General features: G+C 41.1%; 1 protein-coding gene across 3 annotated transcripts in view; it reads left to right on the top strand.

The window, feature by feature from the left end:
- RGS20 (regulator of G protein signaling 20) overlaps positions 1–27,981 on the top strand; it is a 74,096-nt gene that overhangs the window by 30,233 nt on the left and 15,882 nt on the right. The window lies entirely within an intron of this gene.

Genomic DNA, 27,981 nt, shown 5'->3' on the forward strand with positions numbered 1-27,981 from the left:
TGTGTAAAGACCCTAACTAAACCGTCTAACCTCAGTTTACCACAGAACAGACTAAGAAGGCTTAACTCAGATAAGGGTGGCCCAAACAAGAAAATTCATGAAGGGACACCCTAGTCACACAAGCCACAGAACTCAAAAGAGCGATTCCTGCGCATAGGAAGCACTGCTTGGCAGACGTTTATTGAGTGCCACTGTGTGTTAGCAGCACAGCTCGGCTGCTTCACTGGCATGTTCACACTAACCCTTACTTCAAGCAGATCTCCAGAGATGCGACAACTTCGGGTGATTAGCCTTGAAACTGGGATTTAAATCACTTTCCTCAAATCCTAATTTTTATCAATGTGTGATTGCTTTCTGATTTTTTTTTTAACTTTTTGCAAATCTGAGAGGTAAAATGTGATCCCTGGCTTTAAATTTCAATCCTCCCCATTCCATAACTTATCTTCTTACAGATTTTATTTCTTATATTTGAATCACATTTTTTTTTCTTTTGCAACACAAATACTTGGGAAGTCATTTTCTCAAATGAGTTCATCCTTTTGGGTACTTGTTTGGCTGTTCTGACACTCTGCTAGGAGTGCCAGGAGTCTTTTAAATATGGTAAAACTAACCTTCCTTTATAGGTGATTTAATTACACACACACACACACACACACACACACACACACACACACGCTTGCAGTTTATATGGGAAAAGCAGGATAAATGTATGATTCATGCCCCTTATTTACCAGCATTCATAGTCATTTGGTTCTCTAAAATCTAGAAATTATCAGTGAGGGTTTTTACTATTAGTGTTGCTAATATATATGTTAAAAATGTTATATGTATAGGTATTTTGCTTGCATGTATGTCTACACACCATGAGGGCCTAGTGCCCCCAAAGAGCATAAAAGGACACTGGGTGTCCTAGAATTGGAATTACGATTAGCAGCTTGTGGGTGCTATGACTTGAACCAGGTCCTCTGAAAGAGTAGCCAGTCTGCTTAGCCAGGAGCCATCTCTCTAGACCCACTGATACTATTTATGTTTCCGTTTGCCCATTCTTGACCAGCAGCAGCCTTGTTTGTATTTTCTCTTGTGCATCAGAAATTTAGCATTTACATATAATCAATCTGCCAACATATTACATATGGTCAGCCACTGGGGAAATCTCTTAGCTATAAAATACTATCCAGCTATTAAAATGAATGTAATAAAGCTATACAAACCATCAAAGAATATTTTGAGTCATTTAAAAAATAAAAGTAAGTGAACACTCTTGGTGGTAGAGTGTTTGGAGGGGTCAGGTTTAATCTCCACCACAGCAGAACAGAGGTACCATAAATATATAACCACGTGTGCTAGAACTAAGTTTGAGGTCAAAGAGAAAAGACCATCTCTCCAATTAGAGTGTCTCCACAATCAAAGTTTTAATTCTTATCAGAACTATGTGCTTCGTTCAAAGGCAGAAGAGCAAGAACACTGGGACAGGATGTGTGTTTGAGTTTTGCTGTAAAGCAAGTAGTGACTATGTCTTTCCCCATTGGCTGAGGGTCCACCTCATTGTCTTTCAAGACTGGCTAACTTGAAAAGAACAAGCCCAGAGGAAAAGAAGGGAAGGGGGCATCTGCCTGCCACCCAAGTCACTTAAGATCAGAGAGTGCAGCAGGGCCTCTGAGTAAACAAAAATATACATACATACAGTCTAATGACATTTAGATATATGCCCTAAAGCTGTTTTAAACTAAAGTCATTTATGTTTTTAAATTTCTAGAAATGGCTCTGGAAAGATTCACATTAATACCTTAATATCACTACGTTTGTGGTAAAGAAAAGCATCAGTGAATGTTTGTGGCGGACAAATGATGAAGGTTAAGCACCATGTGTCCCTTTTGCAGTTGGGGTAGTGTTCTTTGAAATTACTTGCTCCAGTATCTTGTTATCTCCAATAAAATCCAGACTTCGCTTTTACAGCTTCGTGAGATGGCATCTCAGGACCTTCATGTAAAGGTTGCCCTGCCACAAGTTGTCTGGCTACAGTGGCTCTCCTTAACCATGAAGAAATAGTCTATAACCCTGTTACTCATGCATCGCTTCATGACCCTAAAGCCAGAACCGTGAGGAAGTTGTCAGTTTCAGCTTTCCACTTAGGATGGAGCCTGGCCCCCTTGAATCACATTTGCTGCTTTTGTTTGTCTCTGTTTTTTAATAGCTGAAAATTTCCTAGGCCTTCAACTTTCATAGGCTAGAAGTTCTGTTGTGTTGAGTCTTGCCCTGAAGACACCCTTTCCTTTATTCCAGTGCATATCAGGCTACTCTGTAATCTCATCTGTTTCAGCACAAGCCGTGGCTCCAGAATTAAATCTTCTGGAGCTCTTTTTCTCTTTAAACTATACATTTTGTGTTTCTTTTCTGCCCTACATTGTATGCATGACATCACAATGCCAACATTAAGCTTCCTTGCAATCTCCTCTCCCATGTAAATAAATCTATTGCTTTTGCTTTTCACTTTATCCTCAGACAAATTTTTAGGAAAAAAAAAAAAAGCAGAAAGAAGCCACATTGTTTGCCAAAATATCACAAGAACGGTCTCTAACTCAGTTGCAATTTGTTCCCCTTAAAATCTCTTGAGCCGAGAGGCTGGAGAGATGGCTCAGTAGTTAAAAGTACTGACTGTTCTTCCAAAGGACCTGGGTTCGACTTCCAGCACCCACATGTCAACTCACAACTATCTGTAACTCTGAGATCGGACACCATCACACATGCATGCAGGCAAAACACCATGCACATAAAGTAAAAATAAATAAAAATTGCCTTGAGCTGGACCTTCATAGTTCACAATTATATTGTCTACCAGGCTCCAATTAGAATGGCTTATGAAGCCCTGCTTATCAAATTCAACCACTTTTCTAGTTTGGAGTCCCAAAGTCTCCTACGTTCCTTAAAAAAAACTTCATGATCAATTCTGCCACATCCAAACCCCACTCCTGGTACTAACTTTTGTCATAGTTAATTTTCTATTACTATGACAAAGGTAACTTTCAAAAGAAAGTGTCTAATTCGGCTTAGGGTTTTAGAGGGTTGGTATAGCTTGACTTTTACTACTTGGTGGGTCCCTCTTTTTCTTACCCTTTATTGCCCCCCCCCAGTTTTATCTGCTATCATTAGATAGGAGAAAAAGAAGAATAGAGGAGGGAGACAGAGATGAGGGGGGTCTCTGAATGTAATTTGTTTCTTCTTTGAGCACAACTACTAAGAAAACCCAACCAACCCTCCTAAATGACCACCAACCACCAACCCCAACCCTCATGGCCCTCAAATTTATGTACCCTCTGAAAAGTTCCCATAATTTCAAATGTCACACAATCCCAGAAATTATCTGCAGCTGGCAAAACTATGCTTCTGACAAATCATAGTCAGCTGCTATGGACAGTTCAAAGGACCCCACATCCCCACACTTGGGATTAAAACTAAAGCACATTCTTATCATTACACATTAGAGTCTATGATGGTTGAGCAAAAGCAGGTAAGTCTGAGATCTCACATCTTGACTCATAAGCAGAAGGCCAAGAGAGCCCACTGGGAACAGAAGGTTTTCTCAATTCTCAAAACCCATGCCTAGTGACACACCTCTTCCAATAAGGCCATGCCTTCTAATCTTCCCCCAAAAGTTCTACCAACTGGGAAACAAGTATTCAAACAAATGAGCATATCAGGGCAATTCTAATTCAAACCACCACAATAACCAAATACTATATTCATTGACATTTTGATTATGTGTTTGTTATTTCTGGGATACAAAAATAACAACTAGGACTACCATAAATTGGTTAAAAAAAAATCTAACACTGTGTAAGCATCACTATGTTTGCACTAATGTGAGAAGGGTTCCACGTCCCTGCCATCTAAATAAAGAAGCATAAAGCAGTATTACATGCTGTAGTTTTCTTATATTGGTGTACGTGTGTGTAGATATAAGTAGAGACAAGAAACTTCATGATGATGTCTTCCTCTGCAAAATAGCTTTCTTTACAAATCTCCCAGTTTTGTATGTTTTTCCTGTAATGTGTATATGTTGTCTTAATTTTTTTAGATCACTTTTGAAAAACTCCCTGTGGTGCTTTGAGTAGGAAAGGCCTCATGTGTTTGAATACTTGGCCCATCTGGAGTGGCACTATTAAGAGGTGTGACCTTGTTGGAACAGGTGTGGCCTTGTTGGAGGAAGTGTGTCACTGTAGGGGCAGGCTTTGAGGTCTCATATACTCAAGCTATACCTAGTCTTGATCAAAGTCACTTCTGCTGCCTCTTGATCAAGATGTACAACTCTCAGATCCTTCTCCAGCTTTGTTCCTGCCTGTGTGCCACAATTTTCCTTGCCATGATGATAAATGGGCTAAACTCTAAAACTGTAAACCAGCCCCAATTAAATGGTTTCCTTTATAAGAGTTGCCATGGTCATAGTGCCTCTTGATAGTAGTAAAACCTAAACTAAGATGCTCCCATTAACAACTTATCATAGTTGTAGTCAACTCTAAACTAGAGTGTGTGAAATCATCATGATGCGAATGTGCACAGCAATAACTACTGAAACATTGATTAGCTTCATAAGAGTCCCTCCTCCATAGACCCTACTGTAGTAGAGCCATGTCCTCCATGTTCTAATTCCCTTCTGTTGATGTTGTAAAACACTCTGATCAAAAGCAACTTAGGGAAAGAATGGATTTATTTGGCTTACACTTCTGGGCTACAGTGTCCGGGCAGGAACTCCACGCAGAAACCCCGGATGACTGCCGCTTTGATCATTGGCTCCTGCTTAGAATTGGTTCTTTCATGCTTCCCAGGAATGCCTACCTGCCCAGGAAATGGTACCACACAGTAGGATATGCCCTTCTCTATCAATTAATAGTAAAGACAATCCCTCACAGACATGCCACAGGCTAATATTATCTAGGTAATCTCCCAACTGAGAGTTCTTTCTAGGGGGACTGTAGGCTGTATCAAGTTGACAGTTAAAACTAACTCGGCCGTTCCCCAGAGTATCCCACCTTTTCATCCCCTCATCCATGCTGCATCCACTACACTCTATTGTCATTTAGCTGTTCCTGCTATCAGGCTAGCTGTTGCAGCCACATTTGCATACCTTTCATTACAGTACACTGTTAACTGCTCTATTTCAATATTATGGTTAATTGCTTACAAAGTCTAATTAACGAACTAAACATTTTCATCAGTAAGTATGAATAGTAACTAACATTGTGTGCACAGGTTTGGTACTACCTGTGGCATGTGTTAGACATGCATTCGTGTGCTAGTTAGTTTTTGGAAGCTTGACCCAAGCTAGAGTCATCTGGGAGGAAGGAACCTCAGTTGAGAAAAGGCCTCTGTCAGGTCAGTCTATGGGGCATTTTCTTGATTAATGATTGATATGAGAGGGGTGCCCAGCCCATGGTTAGACAAGATCCTGCATGGACTTCCCTCCCTGATGCACTCTAAACAGTAAGATAAAATAAACCCCTTTTTCCCCAGGTTGATTTTAGTCAATGTTTTGTCAAAGAAACAGAACGGAAACTAGGACAGCTGGGGTCTTGGGATATATTCTACTTTATGGTCTGACCCTAGTCACAGAATGTCACCAGTTTGGAAATAGAGTCAGATGTAAAGTAAAGTGAGGTCATGCTAGGTGAAGGTGGGCCTAATTATCCAACAACATTCTCCTTGTCAGAAAATAGAGTTTTAAAGTGGGGCATGGTGGTGCATGACACCTTTACTCCCAGCACTCCGGAGGCAGAGGCAGGTGGATCACTGTGAGTTTGAGGCCAGCCTAGACGACAAAGCGAGTCTAAGACAGCCAAGGCTACACAGAGAAACCCTGTCTTGAAAAACCAAAAAAAAAAAAAAAATGTGTTTTAAAGAAATAAACAGATGGGTGAGGGAAGACCCTATATAGAAGAGGGAGCAAAGATTATATTTATGTTGCCACATACTATCTCATAGAAAGTTCATCTGTCCATGCACCGTGCATGCTGGGTGGAAGTGCTACCAACTGAACTATATTTCCAGCACTGGGATAAAATATGTGTATAGCTTTACTTTTCTTCTCATTCTGAACAAATCCCTAACAAGGAGCAAGTTAGGGGAGAATTAATTTGAGCTCACAGTCTCATGGGGGAGAGGGAGAGGTGGGAGTTGAGACTGTCAGGGATGACAAGAGCTTGCAGAATCAATAAGTAGGTGACAGAACAAGGCCATCAATCATAAGCCTCACCCCTAAGGCCCTACTGTCCCTGCTAGGCACTGCTCAAAAGGTTCCACACCTCCCAAAACAGTACCACAAGCTGAGGACCAAGTATCCAAACACCAGAGCCTGGTGGGGGGGGGTGAGGGGTCGGGATACATTTCATATAGAAACTGTAATACCCACTGTGAACTTCACTTTGCGCAGCTATCATCATGGTACATGAACAGAGCTCTTTTATCAAATGAGCTTTGTATCCATTAGTAGTCATTTCTGTTCTAGCCTGTTCTCTGTCCTCTAGATTTACTTATGGACACTTCATGTAACTGGTATTACACAATATTTCCCTTTTGGGTTCTATCCTTTCACTTAGTAAAACAGTTTTAAGATATAAGGATGCTATAGAGTGAATTGTATCATTCATATTAAAACTTATGATTTAAATTTTTTCTACAGTTGTTGAATTGTGTGTGTATGCATCTGTGTACCACAACGTGTGGGGTCAGGGGAGGGGGCATCAGAGGACAACGTGTGAAAATTAGCTCTCTCCTACTTGTGGGTTCCAGGGATCAAACCCAGGTCGTCAGGCTTGCTTGGCAGCAAGCAGCCTTACCTACTGAGTCATCTTACTGGACTCAAATTCAGCATTGTAAAGTGTAAAATTGTGTGGGTTTTAGTACTGCTATAAAGTTGTGTGACAGTCATTCGTTCTAATTCCAGAACACTTTCATTGCCCCAAGAGAAACTCCGTGTAGTCACTAACTGTAGCTACCAAATCTCATGGCCCCCAGCACCTGGAAACTGATGGTTTATTTTCAGCCCCTGTAGCTATGCCTAAGCTAAACATTTCTTATGAATACAATTTGAAAACATGGCCTTCTGTATCTTCCTTTAGTCATTTAGTCTTAGTTACTGTTCTATTGCTGGTAAGAGACACAATCACCAAGGCAGCTTATAGAAGAAAGCACTTAATTGGGGGCTTGCTTACAGTTTCAGAGGATTAGAGTCCATGACCGGCATGACAGGAAGCATGGCGGCAGGCAGACAGGCATGGCACTGGAACAGTAGCTGAGAGCTCACCTCTGATCCAAAAGTTGCAGAGAGATAGAGAGATAGAGAGAGAGAGAGAGAGAGAGAGAGAGAGAGAGAGAGAGAGAGGGAGGGAGGGAGGGAGGGAGGGAGGGAGGGTGGGTGGGTGGAGATCCTGGCATGGACTTTGGAAACCTCAAAGGCCACCCCAGTGACGCACCTCCTCCAACAAGGCCATACCATTACTTCCTAAATAGTCTACCAACTGGGAACCAACGATTCAAATGCATAATGGGAGCCATTTTCGTTCAAACCACCATAGCATATTTTCAGGGCTAAGCCCTGGTACAGTAGCATCCACTACTTCATTCCTGTCTGCAGGTGACTGATGTAGATACTGGTAGAGGCACCATAACTGATGAGGTCCACTCATCTGTTGATAGATATGTCTAAGTTCTTATGGCCAGGGTGAGCTTTTGTATACAAGTTTCTGTGTGAACTTGTTTTCCATTCTGTTTCATATGTGTAGGAGTGGAATCGGTGGATTATTTAGAAACACTGTATTTTACACTTTGAAAATCTGCCCATTTGTTTTCTAAACCAGCTAAGCCATTTTACATTCATACCTGTAAGAAATGAGAATTCAAGTTTCAACATGGTCTGGTCAACACTAATTATTGCTGTCCTTTTTTAGTTTAACCATCCCATGCCAGTGATGAGGATGGTGACCTTCTTTCCCTGTGTGTATTGGCACAAATATTTTTAGCATATTATTTGGAAAAAAATATAGTCAAATTCTTTCTTAAATTTATATATGCCCACACGTGCACATGCACATATGTCAGTGTGTGTGTGTGTGTGTGTGTGTGTGTGTGTGTGTGTGTTCAGTTCTTTCTATATTCTAGATGAAAATTCTTTACCTGACATACAGCTTCTAAATAATTCTCCTACCTGAAGGTTATTTTCATACTCTCAGTGATGTCTTTTGAAACATAAGATTTTAATTTTATTAGCCCAACCTACCAAATCTTTTCACTTAAACATTTTATTACATCTTATTTTGTTATTTATTGATAAAGGATAAGCACCTTCATGCACTGAGCCATCTCCTCATCCCCAAATCTTTTACTTTACTACCTGTGCTTTTGGTCCAAATTTACTCCTGGGTTTTCTCCTAAGTATTCTATAACTCCTACTCTTAGATTCAGGTCTGGTCTGCTTGCGTTCATTCCCATCCATGGTGTGAGCAAGGGGTATAATTTCATTCTTTTGCATGTGTCCCAGTATTTGTTGGAAAGACTGTTCTGTCACTGACTTTTCTTTGTCCTTTTGTCAATCATCAATTGGCCTTGGGTGTCAGTGTTTGAACTTGCAGATGATGTCTGTGGCTGCTCCTCATATTGCAGTGACTTGACATCTGTCATTTTGTTAGGAAGATTTGAAAACAGCAAGTGGCCTTCACCAATATTCTCATTTTTTTCCCCAAAGTTGCTTAGATTTTTCTGAGAATCATTTATTTCCATTTGAATTTTATGATTAACTTGACAATTTCTGCACAAAGTTGGTGGGGATTTTAGTAGGAACTTTATTGCATCTATGAATCAATTTTTTAAATTTTTCATCTTAATATAAAGGCTTATGGTTTATGACAATGGGATGGTTTCCCATTAATATGGATCTTTGTGCTCAACCATGTTTTGTAGTTCTCAGAATACGAATCTTGTACATTTATTAAATTTATTTCAGTTACATTATTCTTTTTCATAATATTATAGCTCAAATTATTTTAATATGATAACTACTGTGCAGAAATACATCTGTTGTTTTTACTTGTTGTTTCAGTTCAGTTTGGTTTGGTATGGTTTGGTTTGGTTTGGTTTGGTTTGGTTTGAGACAAAGTCTTCTGTAGCCCAGGCTGACAAAGAATTTGTCTGGAACTCTTAATTGTCCTGGATTAGCCTTCTGAGTGTTGGGGTTACAAACATATACCACCACGCCTGGCTTCACAATCCAGTTTTGTGCATTCACTTTGTTCCTTCTAATGTCCATGAACTTATTAAGGTTTTTTTCCTAGCACGCTTCTTAGGAATCATTTCCTTAAGATCATGTCACTGATGTGACAAGTAGTTTTGCTTAGGCTGGGAGGATGGCTCAGTGACTGAGGTGTTTTCTGCACAAGGAACCAGAGTTCAAATCCCCAGCACTCTTATGCAGCAAACCCTGCAACCTCAGCACTGAGGGTGTTGAAGCAGACTGATCTCTGGAACTTGCTGGCCATAGAGACTAAGCACCAATGAACTCCTGATTCAGTGAGAAAGCCTGTCTCACAAAATAATGTGAAGAGCTATCAAGAAGGGCTCCTTGCTTGACCCTCTGGCCTCTGTGCATGCACGAATACACACTTACTCCACTTCCCATTCCGGTGCCTTTCACTCATTGTTTTCATCTCAGCACCCTAGATGGAATCCCAACGCAGTGTTGAATAAAGGTTGTGGAAGCTGCTACTCTTTTCCTATTCTCAGTCTCAGAAACAAAGCCTTAGCCTTTTAGTGTGTGGTGTAATGAGAACAGTAGGTTTGTTAATGATCTTGATCATTTTTTTTTGGTATGTGCTTTTATCATGAAACATAGGGAATGTGCCTAGCCTTTTTTATTGAAGTCATTTGCCCCTCATTCTATTAATATAATTATTGATGTTCAATGTGTAAATTAGCAGTCATAGGATTATGTGTTTCCATGTGTTTTTGATTCAGTTTGCTAGTATTATGATGAAGAGGCTTACAAGTATGCTCAAAAAAGGGGTTGTGATGTGTCTGCATCTGGAATTGGCAATAGTATAATGTTGTACACTTATTAAATTCATTTCACTTACATTATTCTTTTTCATAAAAAGAGTTATGAGACTCAGAGAATGAGTTTGGAGGTGGTTTCCTTCCATTGTATGAAATCTCTCAAAAAACAGATCCTTCTTGCTAACTGTGCAATAGAACTCATCGGTGACAGCATTGTCATCTGTGCTGTTCTTCCAGGGAAATTTCTTTCTTATTATTAATAATTCAATCTCTTGTTAAGGTTCGTCAAAGTCTTCCGATTTGTTGACCTAGAGCCATTCACAGCATTGCTTTAATCCTTTGTATTTCTGTAATAGTGGTTGTAATGTCACATCTTTGATTTCTGATTTGAGTTGAGCCCCTGCCCCTCCCCCACTTTTTGTCTTGGTCAAGCTACTCAAGGTCTGTTAGTTTTGTTGATTAAAATAATAATAATAATAATAATAATAATAATAATAATAATAATAAAAACCAGCTGATGGTTTTATGATGTAGCAGGCCCCTACACCTTAGCACAACTGACACTGTGTTAGAGACAACAAGGCAGCAAGCATTCTGACCTGAAAGCCCAGCATGTAGACTCCAAGACCTACCAAAATAAGAACGAAGACCTAATCCATCACAGTCCTCTGTTCTGGGAAAGACCCTAAATGTACTAGCCTTGCCTTTTGGTTTCTGTAGCTCCACTTACTGGTAACTATTTTTGATGATTGCAATGTGCCAACCAAATATGGCTTCCATGCATAAAAGTCCAAGAATAGTAAGGCTCGTGTCTACCACTCTTTGGACAAGTTCCCATGTAGCCCACTAGCCAGCAAATAAAGAATTTCCATTGGCTCTAAGAGGCCATGTGTTGCCAGGTGTGGTGGTGCACACCATTAGTCCCAGCACTCAGGAGGCAGAAGCAGGTGGATCTCTGTGAGTTTGAGGCCAGCCTGGTCTACAAAGCGAGTCTAGGACAGCCAGGGCTGTTATACAGAGAAATCCTGCCTCGAAACCCTTTTAAAAAAGAGTTAATATGTTCTCTGAAGGAGTTGCATCGCTTTGTATTTAACTAATGTTCTGTTTGACTTCTTTTTAGAGTTTTATACATTCATATGGTGATATTTGGATCAAATCTCTCACTCCCTTCCTACCAATTCTATACCCATCCCCTCTACTTTTTTTTTACTTATCTGGAAATATCTTTATTTTTTACTTCCTTTTTAAAAATGTTTTTATTACTTTATTTACTTATCACTTTACATTCTGGTCATAGCCCCCTCCTCTATTACTCAGAAAAGGGGAGCCCCCTTACCTACCTACCCCATCTCATCAAATCACATCAGGACTGAGTTCATCCTCTTTCCCTGTGGCCTGGCAAGACAGTCCCATCAGAGGCAAGTAATCGAAAAGCAGGCAACAGAGTCCATGTCAGAGACAGTCCCCTCTCCCCTTACTAGAGGACACAATGAAGTATGGGCTGCCCGTTGGCTGTATCTATGTGGAGGACCTAAGTCCAGTTCATGCACGGTCCTTCGTTAGTGCTTCAGACTCCACAGGCCCCTCTGGGCCCTGGTTAGCTGGCTCTCTTGGTCTTCTTGTGGCGCTCCTGTCACCTCCAGGTCCTTTTACACCCCTCCCTCCACTTTTCTACTATACTCCCTGTATGAGTGTCAGCATCTGTTTTGAACTGCTGCTGAGTGAAGCCTAACCTGATCTCCACTCTTATTTCTCACTGCCCTCCCTCTTCTGCCTTGTTCCAGCTCTCCAGTCACTACCTTTGTCTATTCCATTTCCCCTTCTGAGTGAGATTTAAGCATCTTCTCTTGAGACATCCTTGTTACTTATCTTCTTTGTAGTATGTTTATCCTGTGCTAAATGGCTAAATTCTGCTTATAAGTGAGTATATACCGTGTATGTCATTCTGGGAATGGGTTACCTCATTTAGGGTGATCTTTTCTAGTTCTATCCATTCGCCTGCAAATTTCATGATTTCATTGTTTTTAATGGCTGAGTAGTATTCCATTGTGTAAATGTACCACAGTTCCTTTATCCATTCTTTGGCTGAGGGACGTCTACATGGTTTCCAGATTCTGCCTATTATGAATAAAGCTGCTATGGATGTAGTTGAGCAAATGTTCTTGTTGGATAGTGGAGCATTTTGGGGTGTATGCTCAAAAATGGTATAGCTGGGTATTGATGTAGGGCTATTTTTAAATCTTTTTTTTTTTTTTTTAGTTTTTGGAGACAGGTTTTCTGTATTACTTGGCTGTCCTATACTCACTTTGTAGACCAGGCGGGCCTCGAACTCACAGGGATCCACCTGCCTCTGCCTCCCAAGTGCTGGGATTAAAGCTGTGCATTGAGGTAGAGCTATTCTCAGTTTTCTGAGAAAGTGCCAGATCCATTTCCAAAGTGATTGTACAAGCTTGCACTCCCACTAGCAATGGAGGAGTGTTCTGCTTTCTCTACATCTTCACTGGCATGTGGGGTCACTTGAGTTTTTTTATCTTAGCCATTCTGATAGATGTAAGATGGAACCTCAGAGTCATTTTGATTTTCATTTCCCTGGTAACTAAGGACATTGAACATGTCTCTAAGTGTTTCTTGGCTATTCAATATTTCTTTGTTGAGAATTCTCTGTTTAGCTCTATGTCTCATTTCTTAGTTGGGTTACTTTGTTTGTTGGTGTTTAATTTTTTTGAGTTCTTTATATATTTTGGATATTATCCCTTTGTCAGATGTAGGATTGGTGAAGATCTTTTCCCAATCTGTAGGTTGCTGTTTCCTTCTATCAACAGCGTCCTTTGCCTTACAGAAGCTTTTCATTTTCATGAAGTCCAATTTATTAATTATTGATCCTATAGTCTGAGCTGTTTGTTGGTGTTCTGCTCAGGAAGTTGTCTCCTGTGCCAGTGAGTTCAAGGCTCCTCCCCACTTTCTCTTCTAATAGATTTAGTGAATATGTTTTTTTAAAGATTTATTTATTCATTATTATGTATACAGTGCTCTGCCTGCATGTATACCTGCAGAGCAGAGGAGGGCATCAGATCACATTATAGATGGTTGTGAGCCACCATGTGGTTGCTGGAAATTGAACTCAGAGCCTCTGGAAGAACAGCCAGTGCTCTTAACCTCTAAGCCATTTCTCCAGCCCATTAATAAGGTTTTATGTTGAGGTCTTTGATACACTTGGACTTGAATTTTGTTCAGGGTGATTGACTTCCTTTTTTAAAAGGTGCACTTGCTTGAACATAAACTTTTTAGTTGATGCTTTTATCTTTTGGCATTTTGAATATGTTGTCCCACTGTTTCCTTGTCTGTTGTTTGTGACAAAAATAAATCAGCCTTAATCTTCTTGTGATTTGCTTGTTTATGATGAGTCTTTTTTCTTCTGCTTTTTTTCCCTCTCTTCTCTCTATGTTTTGACTGTGGCTTTTCAGTTTACAGTTGATTGCTCCTGTTGGGTATGTATCTTAAAGGCCATGATGATCATTAGAAATGGAATGTCCATTATTTCTTCAGTTTTTGTTTGTTTAGTAGACAAGGCTATCTTTGATGTCACCTGGATCCATTTGCCTCTGCTGCTCAAGTGCTGGGACTAAAGGTGTGTGTCACCATACTCAGACAAGTATTTTCTTCAGTCCCAGTACTTAAGATAATTAACACAGCAAGCTGTAGGTTGCTATCTTTAGAATATTTCCAGATCTGCTTGCAACACCAGCTCCTGGCTGGCATCTGGGGACTTGGCTTTCAGTGTTTTTAGTCAACGGTTACATGGTGGCAGTTCTTCCCTGGGGTGTTGTACAAACAATGTAATGTATGCTGAACACCTGCTTTCACTTTAGGAGTCTGGAATTTTGTTTTTGTTAGCCAGAATGCCAGTATCTCTAGTGCTCAACCAAAAGCTTGGGCAGCATGGCTCCATGTATAAGACACTACATACATGTTGCTGGGGAAGTGTATTCTCTGTGACTACTCATGACATAGGAAGGTCTAGGGAATCCTGCACACAGGCCTCTCCCACTTTGCCCAGCCATGTCTTTCACCCTTGCAAGACCTATTGAACATGGCCTTGTCTACGTTTTGTGCACTGCCACAAGTAGCAAGGAGTACTAGTCCTGACTTGATTGATTAGCACTACAGTCATCACCTTCTGTCAGTTTTAAGCACTTACTCTTCCACTAAACATGCAGTTCCCTCGGGTAGAACTTCAAAGTTTTTACCTTGAAGGTCTGGAACTCCTCAGCAAGAGGGTACGATATACGCAGCGCATTTTCTTGTAGCTACATCTCTACTCTGAGGCTATGGATGGGCAGCCTAGTCTTCCCAGATAGTTCCTCTCACTGTAGAATTGTTTTTAGATTTCGTTAGTTTGTTTTGCCTGTGTGTAGTGCCCATTGAGATGAGAAGACGGCATCAGATCCCCCAGAATGAGGATCTGGGTGATTGTGAGCCACCCCTTTGAGTCCTGGGAACCAAACCTGAGTCCTCTGTAAGAGTAGAAAGGGCTCCTAACCATTAACCTATCTCTCCAGCCCCTGTGGAATCTTTAGTAGCAATCTAGAGCTTCTGTCCTAAGGATGGGGACTATAGCAGGAAGGGAGCCTTGTTGCCTTGGCCACACTCACTGTCTTAATTACTTTTCAAACACTGTGAGAGAAAAAAAGAACAGTATCAAGGCAATTTTTTTTCTTTTGGTTTGGTTTTTCGAGACAGGGTCTCTCTGTATTAGCCTTGGCTGTCCTGGACTCACTTTGTAGACCAGGCTGGCCTCGAACTCACAGTGATCCACCTGCCTCTGCCTCTGCCTCCTGAGTGCTGGGATTAAAGGCACGTGCCACCACGCCCAGCCCAAGGCAATTTATAAAAGACAGCATTTAATTTGGAGCTCACCATTCCAGAAGAGCCCACGACCATCATGGCAGCGAGCATGGCAATAGGCAGGTGCTGGAGCTTCTGCCGAGAGCTTACATCTGATCCACATGCAAGAGGCAGAGAGAAAGAGGCAGAGAACGCTGTGGCCTTTTGAAACCCCAAAGCCCACTCCAGTGGCACACCTCCTCCAACAAGGTCATCGCTCCTTTTGTTCAACATAACATTTTTATTGATTCTCTGGGAATTTTACATGATGGACTCCATCACACTTTCCAGTCTTTCCATGTCTGTCCACCCTCTTGTGACCTCCTCCTCCCCAAAAAAAAAGTAAAAATGAAAATAAGAACCAAAAAAAAGTCCAGTTTATGTTATGTATTACTCACTGGAGCAGGGTCAAACTCCCAGTGGCCCACTCCTTAGATAGAACTGAGCCCTTCCCCTCCCACCTCCCCACAGAAGCCATCAATTGTGGAGAGCTACACTTCAGCATCCTTATCACAATTTTTTAAAAGATTTATGTATTGATTATTATGTATACAGCGCTCTGGCTACATGTACACCTGTAGGCTGGTAGAGGGCATTGGATCACATTATAGATGGTTGTGAGCCACCACGTGGTTGCTGGGAATCGAACTCAGGACCTTTGGAAGAGCGGGCTGTGCTCTTAACCACTGAGCCATCACTCCAGCCCCCTTGTCACAATTTTTAAGAGTGCTCTTTGGTGGCCTCCTGTCTAGGTTGTTACTTGGAGGGGAGGGTGGGAGCAAGAATTTGTCACAGAAGCTCCCACGCCCCTTCCTCTCAATTGTGCATCTGCAGTTATCAATATAATAGCAAGAGTAGCGCCCCCTTACTCTTCACAGCCATCAGCAGTGTGGATCATGGGCCAGCACGTGGTTTCTGGTGACAGCACAGACCATGAGCTTATGGGGGCGATTCTCATTCAGATCGCCACACTCACCAAGGACAGACTTTCTGCAACACTGACCTGATGGTGGATGAAGGTCCTGGGATGAAGGCGGCACCACGTATCAGAAGGAGCTGGAGAGGAGTGGTCACCCCTGCCTTCTAACAGTCAGAGTTAGGGAGACGTACAATCACGTAACCAGGGCTCTAAAGTAGTGGACCCCAGCAATGAATCCTGGTGCCAGTGGAGGAACGTGCTTCTAGGAAGAGATTTCTCAGTCCTGGCAGCTTATCTCACAGGTGTTCAACACAGGCTCATCGCTTCTTATGAACTACAACAGCACATATTGAAAGGCAGTGAGAATCTAAGAAGTAGTTTCCCACTAGTTCTGACCAAGTTATAAATCAATTCTTTCCACTCTCCCAATTTCTGTTTTCTTATTCCCTTTACAGTATAGGGCGTCTAGTGTTTATATACCTAAGTTCCAGTTTACTTTTTTTTTTTTTAAGACAGGCTCTCTCTCTATAGCTCAGGTTGGCCTCAGACTTTGAATCTTCCTGCCTCTGCCTTCTGCATGTTGGGATTAACGGTGTGCCCACTGTTCCTGGCTTCTAATTGGGGCTGTAATTTTCTCTTTCTATTTTAAATAAGTCACACATTTAGTCTATAATTTGGAGGACAGGGGTGGGAGGAGGGGTTTGATTTTTATTTTATTTTTTTATTTTTTGATATAAGGTCTTACTATACATCCCTGGCTGGCTTGTAACTCACTATGTAGACCAGGCTGGCCTCAAACTCACAGAGCTTTGCTGGTCTCTGCCTCCCTAGTGCTAGAGAGTGTACGACTGGACCTTGAAGAATGGGATTTTTAGCTGGGTGAGATGGCACACACCTCTAATCCCAACACTTAGAAGGCAGAGGCAGGCAGATCTATGTGGGATCAAGGACAGCCTGGTCTACAAAGCCAGTTCCAGGACAGCCAGGGGTACACAGAGAAACCCTGTCTCGAAAAAGTAAAACCACACACACACACACACACACACACACACACACACACTGGGGTTTTCCGAAGCCCATGCTTTTTATCTATGCCCTTATTCCCATGAAGACCTACTCTGATACTTAAATATATTTACAACAGCCTAGGCCAATATAGCTAAGCATTTTTCCTGACTTACTCATAACTAATATTCCCATTTATTCTATTCTAAGTTCTGCCACGTGGCTGGTTACTTCTGCTCAGGTTTTACGCATCTGTCCTCCTCAGTGTCCCAGAGCAAATTCTCTCCCACACTTCACTCCACCCCGGTATTCACTCTCTCTACCGGAACTCCTCCCTCCTACTTCCTGCCTCAGCTATAGGCCGATCATATGTTTATTGACAGGTGAAGAAGCTATACAGTACACAAGAGATTATACCCTCAGGGCCCAGCTATTCTGCATTTTGTAACAACTACTCAATTCTGTGGGGTTAAAAAAAAAAACCCACAGACATCACCTTTATTAACATTTTACATTTGGTTCCATAAACAAAGTTGTCAAAAATACCCTCTTAATCATGAAAAATTCATGAATATAATCCTTACCATTTCTTAAAAATGTATTACTCTAAAGATGAAGATTCAAGGGAAGGAAAAGTATTCACGACAGACTACTTGAATTTTCATCCTTCCAAATATCTAGAACATTTTTACATATACCACTGTTGTCAATGTAGCTTGTCAAACATCAAAAATGCTGGCTTCGCCCATTTTGTCTGAAACAAGTTCAGTAGAGATTGTGCTGGTGAACTACACATTCCTTTTCCTTGCACCGTAAGAAATTTCATTCGCACACTTTAGGGATCAAAATTTCAGAAGGGAAAATGAGGAAGGTGAGAAAGGAAGGGCAAACGTGGGGGACATAAGAAGGGAAAGGAGCCGCGTGGCCCTGGAATCCACTGAAGCCTTTGCCAGCTGCGGGGCAGCCATTCCAGAGGCACAGTTATTACCAACTGCTTCCGGTCTCCAGGAATCCCACCTGTAACCCTTTTATGAGCAGAGGCCTATCCTGACCCTCCACAGACCCAGTGACTCCTGGCTTCACCCTATCTGATTATGATTCTAAGTCATCTCCAGAACCACCACCCTTATTAAATGAGAAAAGGGGGGAGGGGTTGGTGGTACGGTTTCCTAGCAACCTTTTGAGATGTAACTTGAGAGTCATCAAAATGTCTGACACTAAGATGATGAATTGCTGTCTTCCTGAGAAGCTCCCAGCACACTTGAATGCCTTTCTTTCTGCAACTCATTCGTTGAGAGGCCCACACTCACACTCCCTGGGTCTGACTAGACTGACAACCTCTCTTTCTCTTAACACTCACACTTAGGCCTTTATTAAAATATTTTAATGAAATCTCCAACTCTGCTTCATAAGCTGTCATTATTTTAATATTAAAGCAATGGATCAGGCTTCTGAGAGGAGGCCCATAAAAGTCTATGGGAACTCCTCAGGCCTCGGAGGCTGACAGTGGGACCCTTTGTCTGTATCCTTTCACTCCTGATAGTTTCTGTGCTCTCACACTGTATCCTCCCCAAATGCAGCATAGGTCAAGGGTTAACTTAGAACAGACAGGACGCTAGCAGGGTGTACTGAACTGTTCACAGTATGGGTGTTCAGATTCCTTCTTACAGTATGCGGTACAAATGTACCTTCATTTCTTGGAATACAAGTGCTGTTAACCTTCCTCCCTGTCTCAGGCCAACCCTTTCTTACTGTTTGCTGTCATCATTGTTGTTTGAAGCAGAGCCTCATGTAGGCCAGACGGGCATTGAACCCACTGTGTAGCCAAGGGTGACGCCGAACTTCTGATCTTCCTGCCTTCATTTCCCTAATGCCGTGATTACAGGTGCCCCACCAAGCCTGGATTGTATGTGATCCTGGGAACTGAATTGAGCTTCTGCTCCTTGTATGTTAGCTAACACTCCACCGACTAGACTGCATTCTCAATCCCCACCTATGCATCAGGAACAGTGAACCCATCTCCAGACCTCAGTTAGCCTGCGCTCACTTTAATCCCTGTTACCTTCTGGAGTAGCATTATCCATCCCTCTTCCTTGAGCTGAAATCCAAGGAGGTCCTCCCCTGCTGTTCCAGCTAATGACTGACGTGTCCATTGCTTTTCTGGTTCAATCATACAATTACCTTATTTTCCAACTCAGCCGTGTCTAGATTTTGGGCTGGAAACAATGGATGATCAGAGTAGGAACTTAGTACCTCAGCTTGATTAGACTCCCCACCCCAACTGAAATGTGGATTTAAAAACTTCAGACTTCTAGTTTTCATGTGTCTTGCTGTAGCGTTTCTCACTAGTTTTCTGGATAGATAATAATATATCAACAGGACACAGGAGGCAGGAGTGAAAGATCTAGGAACAGAATTTGATCAAAGTAATAGCAAAGCCTATGGTAGAAGAAAAAGATCAGAGCTTGGGTTCTGGGCAGTAATATAAAATGGCAAGTTAAGACTAAATAAGAAATGCCAAAGTCACAACAAAGTTGGTGTGAAGATCTTCACTGGTGATCTGCATTTGTGATTCTAGACTCATTCTGTGAAATGGAGTCAGCATTTGCATCAGCCAATGTAAAGAGGTCAGCTGTACAGTTAGGAAAGAGCTGAGAGAAACAAACCAAAAACACAATCGACTGGCTCTTTCAAAGTTCTTTTTCCTTCGAAGGCCACCCAAGAGGGATCTTCTCATGTGGCTAAAACTGACCTCATTGGAAACTTGGCGACTGTTTCTCTGCCTCCTGACCCCTCCAAAGGTTACAAGAATAACCCAGCTTTAGCACGGTGGCCCAGGGCTTCAGCACAGATGGCACAGAGATTCCTGTGGCCTGCTGGGACTGATGTCAGAGCTCAGTCCAAATGCCTGCTGCTGGTGACAGAGGGCCTACTGGCAAGTACTCTGAGGAGTGCATATTTAACTGAGACCCTTCCACGCAGAGCAGCCACAGACTAGCAGACTGCATACAAAGAAATACTTCTAGAGCTTTGGTACAGTGAAGCAAAGGAACTGAGAGGTGCTATAAATAGGTTTGAAATTTGGATCTCCCTGGGACATGTCCTTTCAAATGCCTTTATATTCTGGTCTATATCTAGGAGGCTACAAGCATCCCTTGGAGCTACCTCTTGTTTCTAAGGATCCTTGAGTCTCTGCTCTTTCAATGTCTTTGCTTCCCTTCACTGGACCTCATCTATGATTTAGTATCCTCATGAAGCAAGAACTTGTGTCTTGGCCATAAAGACAAGAGATGTTTCCCCCTCCATATTAGGTAGTTTTTACTATATTGATTATATTCTCAGTGTATGACTCAATAATGACTATTTTTTAAAACTGTAAACTGCAATAGCTATAATGAACATAAATTAATGAAATAAAGTGATTTCGTTTAAATCCAGCAAGAATTCAATATCATTTTACTGAGCTAATTATAGCTGAATATTCTTCTGACTAGTGACATTACCTTTAATTCAAATTAATAAAAGAATGAAATCAAAATTAACAATGTAGACTGATGGATGGCTCAGCAGGTAAATGCACTTGCCCCACATAACACACACACACACACACACACACACACACACTTTTTTGTCCTTTCAAATGCCTTTATATTCTGGTCTATATATGGGGGACTACAAGCATCTCTTGGAGGTAGGATCCTGTTTCTTGTTATGCCCAGATCGCTAGATCTCCAAAGACCATGAGGAGTCCAAAGCCATATGCAAAAGTAAGGGGTCTTTTTTTTAGACTCGAGCCCAAGGACTCTCTCAAACCCCACCAAAGCAGTGGATTAGTAAGAGAGTCCCGAACTGCCGTTAGGCAGAGTTTTTATCATGGTTATGGCAAAGAACAGGAGTTTCCAGCTCGGCAGTTATCGGATTGGTTGACAATTAGCAAGGTTGGGTTGGCGCTAGAGGATTGGTCGAACCTGATCCCAAAATGCTTAACATCTGGGGACCTTAGGTGCTTTCTTGCTGTCCCCTGATTGGCTCAGGCCTAGGGTGGTTCTTTTCCTGGAACAATTTGTGGTTTTTACAGTAACTGGGGTGACCTTGAGGACAAGCCTAAGTCTAGCATTAACATGGAGTCACGATGGCAAGGGTTCCACAGTTATAAAGGTCTTTGAGTCTCTGCCCTTTCAATTTATTTGTTTTCCATCGCTAGGACCTCATCTATGATTCAATATCCTCATGAAACGAGAACCTGTGTCTTGACCATAAATAGAAGACTTGTTTTCCCTTCATAGTACTTTATTTTCATTATATTGATTGTATTCTCTCTCTCTCTCTCTCTCTCTCTCTCTCTCTCTCTCTCTCTCTCTCTCTCTCTCTCTCTCCTCCCCCTCCCTCCCTCCCTTTCTCCCCCCTCCCACACTCATATTCACATCACACACATACGTCATACACAGGCACACCATATCACACACACATGCTCTGCCTCACCTACACAAGATAAACAATAATTTTTTTAAAAAAAATAAGAGTTTGCCCTGGCATTTAGATGAACTTTTGAAAGATCCCTTTAAATGTCTAGTTCCTAGGAATATTCAGACTTTGTTAGCCTTAGATTATCTCTTAATTGCAATCTGAAATAATAAGACACCATCAGTCTTAGTCCCATGTCCCATTTCCTCGGGCTGGTTTTATGTGGGGGTTCCTGCAAACACTACAGCTGGCAGAGAAGCAATCCATGTGACGTAAGAAGCACAACTTAGTTGTGCTGGTACTGGCTCAAACTTCTAGAGTCTGACCCTGAGCAGTTTTTTTCTTAACATATTTAAGCACAATACAACTTTGGGGAAAGTTTCTTCATGATAACAAAGCTTAAGTCCGTGTACCTGTGGCCTCTCCTACAATAATACGTTTTATTGACTAAGAAACAATGCTCAGGATAAAAGTCTAGGAATAAGCATATTAGTAGGCTTGGGTTTTTCTGACTAAGAAACAGTGCTCAGGAGTCTGAGGAATTTGGATGAGTCCTGGCTCTAGATATCCAGGTTTTAACTACATTAAATCCCAGCTTCCTGAGAGGAAAATAGGAGTAAAGCCCTTCTGTTGAAGAGAAAGCCTGTGGTTTAATGTTTCTGGCTCCCCTGGTGCTATCTGCGAGCACAAGGATCTTGTGCCTCTAAAATTCTGAATGTAAATCAATATCTATCATATCTTGTCATTATCAACTGAAAACATCTGTCTAGACCTAAAAACATCTTAAGCCCTAAACAACTAAGCTTAATTGTAAAACTAAACTATCTGGTCTTCAACCCCATCAGAGACTTGAGAAGGAATAGGAAAGAGGTTTTCTTCAAGGCTGCCAAATACAAATAGCCAAAATACTAAGAATGTAACTTTTATATAATTCCTGATTGTCTCATGGTTCTTCTTGCTGTAGGTAGTTTATTGAATATAGGTCTAATAATTTGTAAAAAATAAAATAAAAAGTATGTTATAAAAAAGAATCTTGTGCCCTCTGCAGTTTTAAAATTCCATAATTATAAGTAAAGCATCTGAAATTGTGGACATGGATTTTACACTCATCCTAAACTCTTAGGCTCGTTGGCCAGTACGTGAAGGACATTGCATACCACATGCAGTGTCTTCCCAGTAGACAGCAAAATGACACCAAAAAGAAACAGAATAACAGCGGCAAGTAGCATGGCTTCTGTGTGACTGAGAAAGAGTCAGTAGTAATGAGGAATAAATAGAGCGCTCTTGTGGCTGAAGCCAAGCGAAAAGGCATGCGAAGTTAGTTTGGTTAATGTGGTGGTTTGAATAAGAATGCCGCCGTCGGCTCATCTATTTTAATGCCTGGTCATTAGAGAATGGAGCTCTTTGAAATGATGAGAAAAATTGGGAGATGTGGCCTTGTTGTTGGAAGTGTGTCACTGGAAGTGGGTGGGCTTTGAGGTTTCAAAAGACCGTGGCAGGCCCAGTGTCTCTCTCTCTCTCTTCCTGCTGCTTATGGGTCCCGGGGTAGAACTCTGAGCTACTTCTCCAGCTCCACATCTGGCTGTATGCCGCCATGCTCCCCTCAAACTGTAAGCCAACCCCAATGAGATGCTCTTCTTTATAAGAATTGCCTTGGTGGTGATGTCTCTTCACAGCAATAGAACAGTAACTAAGACAGTCACATCATATAGTAGTGCCCAAAACAACATGTACACCCAACAGCATGCTGTCAATATCTTATAAATACGTAAAATTTAATATATACTTTTAAACTTAATATTCATTATTAACTGATTTAAAATATTTATTCTTTATCAAAATTATTGAGATAAAAATGCAGCTCTCAGTTGAGCATTGTGTCATATATGTATGATTCAAGCATTCAGAAATCTGAGACAGGAGGATCAAGTGTTCAAGGCCAGCCTATACTAATAAAGATCTATGATTTTAAAAGAAAAGCACCTCTTCCATACAGCACTACGTAGTTGTCTTTTGTTTTTCTTTTATTGAAAGTAGATTTTTTTCATCTAGGCATTGTGGCACATGCCTTTAATTTCAGCACTTAAGAGGCAGAAGCAGACTGATCTGACTTAGAGACCAGCCTGATCTACAAAATAAGTTTTAAGACAGCCAGGGCTAATAGAGAAATCAAAAAAGAGAAAAATAACTTATATTTTTCTTTTTCTCTTTCTTTTTTTTTTCTGGTTACAGCTTTCCCTGCCTCTACTCTTCCCCGTTTTCACCAACCTCCCCTCCCATTCAAATCCATACCTTTTCTGTGTCTTGTTAGAAAACAAACAGGCACCTAAGAAATAATAACAAAATAAAATAAGATAAATAAAATGGCATATGACCACACAACCAAACAAGAAAGAAAAAGCCAAAGAAAAAGACCAAAGACCAAGACATGCTTAGAGATGCAGAGACATACAGGTTTGTACACTGAGGATTCCTATAAAAATCCCAAACCATAGGCTATAACATATACATCAAGGACCTGCAAGGTAGAAAAAAAGTAAGAAATAAATCACTCTGATGTAACATTATAAGGCACAGAACCTCCAAAATTGCTGTTAAGTATGTGGTGTATCAGCCATCTTCTGCTGGGCCTGGGACCAAGCCTTAAGGAGTCTCACTGGGAAAACAAACCACTCTAAAGGGTTGATCCCAGGCACTGTATATATCAGAGTGTAAAGCAGAATGACATTAGAAGTCAATTTATTTCTGCATTCTTTAGTAAACAGTATTATTTGGTTTTACCCTAAGTCTCTGGCCTATACAGTTTCAGGTTCTTGGTCACCCGAGCAGGGTTGGGTATGGGTTCCGTCTCATGGAATCAGATATTGGTTGATTATTTCCACAAGCTTTATGCCACCCATTGCACCAAAATATCTTGGAGGCAGGCCATTCTTGTAGACTGAAGTATTTGTAGTTAGGTTGACGTTTACCTTTCTTCTTTGTTAGCCTGAAGAGCATATACCAGTACCAGCTGGACTTCTGTGTTCAGTGAGTTCCATAGGTGTTCTCATCAGCAGTAGAGCCTTACCATCAGTGTGTGGAAAGCAACCTATAGCCCTGACAATACCCTGAAGTTGTTTGGGAGTTGTTTCCTTTAGAACCCCTTTTGTCTAACTATATCAATTTAACATAATCCATTCCCAGTACTGGAAGCTACATTTAATGTCAAGAAATAATTCAGTTGGCACTCTGTCTCCCCCATAATTTGGCAATTTTGCTTAGGTCACCATCATACATTATATTTTATAGGAAGATTCTACTACATTAGGTTTGTCTTTTAAATTATTGCATACTAATGTAAGACACCTTGTTCTGCCAATTACCAATAGTCATGAGTTCCAATACATTTGAAAACAAGATAAAATAGTTTCCGAAAAGCAAAAATGTCAAACTGACTGAAAAAGTTGCATAAACTCTTAAAAGAACAGGTACCAAAGATGAAATCATGGGCTGGAGAGCTGACTCAGAGGTGAAGAGTGTTCACTGATCTTCCAGATTTTCTGAGTTCAATTCCCAGCACCCACCTCAGGAGGCTCACAACTGCATGATCCATTTCCCACTTCTGACCTCTGCTGATACCTGCACACATGTGGCAAACATACATGCACACACACACACACAAACACACACATAAATTTTTAAAAATTAAGAAGTAGAAGAAATTGAATGCCTAGTCAAGAAGCTAGTTCTAAAAGATTCCAGTAATTTTACAAACACATTGTACCAAATCTTCAAAGAATAAATAATTATGTTATGATAGACAATAAGTGGGTAGAAAGGTGTGTTGAGAGAGGTAGAAATAGGTGAATAGAGACAGGTAGATAGAAATAGGTGGGTAGAGAGACAGGTAGATTTCAAAGCTCTTCATAAGATGTCACCAAGTCAATTTCACTCACATAATAAAAGAGCAGTACTTATTAAAAGTTCTAAAATAGAATTTTTCCTGTTCAAGTAGTTGTGACTCAACTTTAAGAAACGCTTTTGTGTACTTTGTTTTACTATCTAAAGAAAATGTTTAAATTTTCTTCTTAAATCATATGCTTACATTTAACAGAATTCAAAAATGTTCAACTTTATTAAGGGCATTTTTAAATGTAAGTAAATGAAAATCATTTAATAGTCTCCATGTGTTGGTTAGACAACTGTCTATATTTGTCGCCTTTTGTGGTTGCTCTTGCTTCCCAGATAAACATCAGATCAAGCGCCCCGTGTCACTGCTCATCAGACACTGCAGCGGGGCCTTCCCCAGCCCTGCCATTGACTTCTTTATTACACGCACATTCTTTCACCTCTTCCAGCTTCTGACGTGGCTCCCATATTTCACCATAGCTCAACTGAGGATGGTACAAATGAGCACTAACCATTTTAGCACTTAGAAGTTGAGCAAACTCATGCCCATTAATTGAGAATTTTGGATAAGTTCTTAGCAAGCTTTTTACAAAAATAGCATGCATTTGTGTACACTTATTTACAGAAGCTTTGAATGGCTTAAGATGTCAGAATTGCCAGACCACATGTACAAATTCTGGGAAGCTATACAAGAAGTGTTAATAACACAGAGGAGAATTAAGTAGGTCATGATGCTAGATCAAACTCCATAGAGAGAACGGAGACACAAAACAGTGAGAAAAACACTTGGGAGAATTTATAAATTAGAAAGCCAACCTCAGGCCAGGCCAGGGCTAGTGGTGTACTCCTTTGATGACAGCACTTGCGATGCAGAGGTAAGCAGATCCCTGTGAGTTTGAGACCAGTCTGGTCTACAGAGTTTCAGGACATCCAAGGCTATATAGAAAGACCCTGTCTAGAAAAGCCAAAGAATAAAATAATAATAATAAAATAAAATAACAACAACAATAATAATGATGATGATGATGATGATGATGATGGTAAAGCTAACCTCATAGAGGTATAAGTGAGTGTAGTCACCAGGCATTACTGAAAACTTAAGAAGAAGCTACAGCATTGTGGTACCACTATAACCAGTATAGTAAGCTCAGAGCCTCAGCATCTGGTTTTTTTCTTTTGTTTTGGTTTTGGTTTTTTGTTTGTTTTTCTTACTTTATCAACTTGATATACAGCTAGACATATCCAGGAAGAAAGTGTTTCCATAAGGTTGGCCTGTAAGCAAGTCTTTGAGGATTTTGTTTTGTTTTGTTTTGTTTTTTGATTGATGACTAATATGGGAAGGCCCCGCCCACTGGGGGCGATGCCTCCCGTGGGCAAGTGGTTCTTGCATGTATAAGAAAGCAAGCCGACTCTCAGGGAGGCAGAGGCAGGCAGATCTCTAAGTTCAAGGCCAGCCTGGTCTACAAAGTCATTTCAGGACAGCCAAGGCTACACAGAGAAACCCTGTCTCAAAAAAACAAAAACAAAACCAAAAACTACCAACTGGCCTACACCAAGTGACTCACCTTCCAGAGGAGTCCCTGCTAGGATCAGGCCAGTCCTGAGAGAAGGAGGCAAGAGGCTCAGGACATGTTTAGCATCTTGATTGTGACATTAACTTCACAATTGTATTACACATGTCAAATTTATCTAATTATGTGCTCTAAACATGTGCACTCTATTGACTATCAGTAAAATCTTGAAAAAGCAGATTTTTTAAAAGATTTAAGATTGCTAGGGCTAGTCTAGGGGTGATTCGTCAGGCTGCCTCACTGACAACCCTTTGCCGAGGTACCCAAGGCCGAGGGAAGAGTTTACATCTGTTGGAAAGTCAGATTGTCCCACCCACCAACATTTTTGGTAGATGATTTACAGGAAAATAAATATGGAAAGGATCCTTATAATAAGGACATATCAACATTGATTTTTATTTTAACAGTGCTCTCCCCTGCGTTAGGCAGTGCCGGATACCTGCCAGGCATCCCAGAGACAGGTGGATCCTCCTCACTGTCTCCAAAAGTTGTATCGAAGTCTTTTAGAACATAACAGCTGTCTGGGGTCTCGGGGAGCCGTGCTGGCTCATCTTTACACCTGACCATCCTGGAAAGAGATAAACCCCTGTTGGCCTGCCTTTCTGTTGCAATGCCATGGATGAGCTGAGAACCTGATGCCTGGTGTTTCTACCCTGGGGACAGCTGAGAATCTTTCTGTCTTGAAACCATCTCCCAGTGGGGCCCATAGAACATGGTAGATAATTTGGTAAATATCTCTGCCTCCCCCTTCTGACCAAGAAGGCTACACAGGTTTGTGAACCTTTGGCCTGTTCAGTCCAGACTAAGGTGTTATGGACCAGCAGTGTGGGTACTGTGAGCATAAACGGCCAGGAAGCCATTTGCTAGTTTCCCTTTGCTATCCCAAAACCTACATGTTAGGCTAATTAAAAGAATGCCATTCTTCATAAAAAATAAAAAGTCTTAGGCAGGAGGAGCACATAAGTTCAGAGCCAGCCAGAGCAACAAAGCAAGACCTCACTTCTGAATTAATTAATTAATGGAGTGAGTGAGTAAACAAATGAATGAATGAATGAATGAATGAATGGGTAAATTAATCCAATTGCACACAGTGTTACATCACAGTCAATGGAAACAAACAAGGACTTAATTCTAAAGTCCTATTTAAGGTGTGTGTGTGTGTGTGTGTGTGTGTGTGTGTGTGTGTGTGTGTGTTGTTTTAGCTTTCAATTA

This window comes from Acomys minous, assembly GCF_964271855.1.
Source record: "Acomys minous genome assembly, chromosome: 1".
Classification (NCBI taxonomy): Eukaryota; Metazoa; Chordata; class Mammalia; order Rodentia; family Muridae; genus Acomys; species Acomys minous.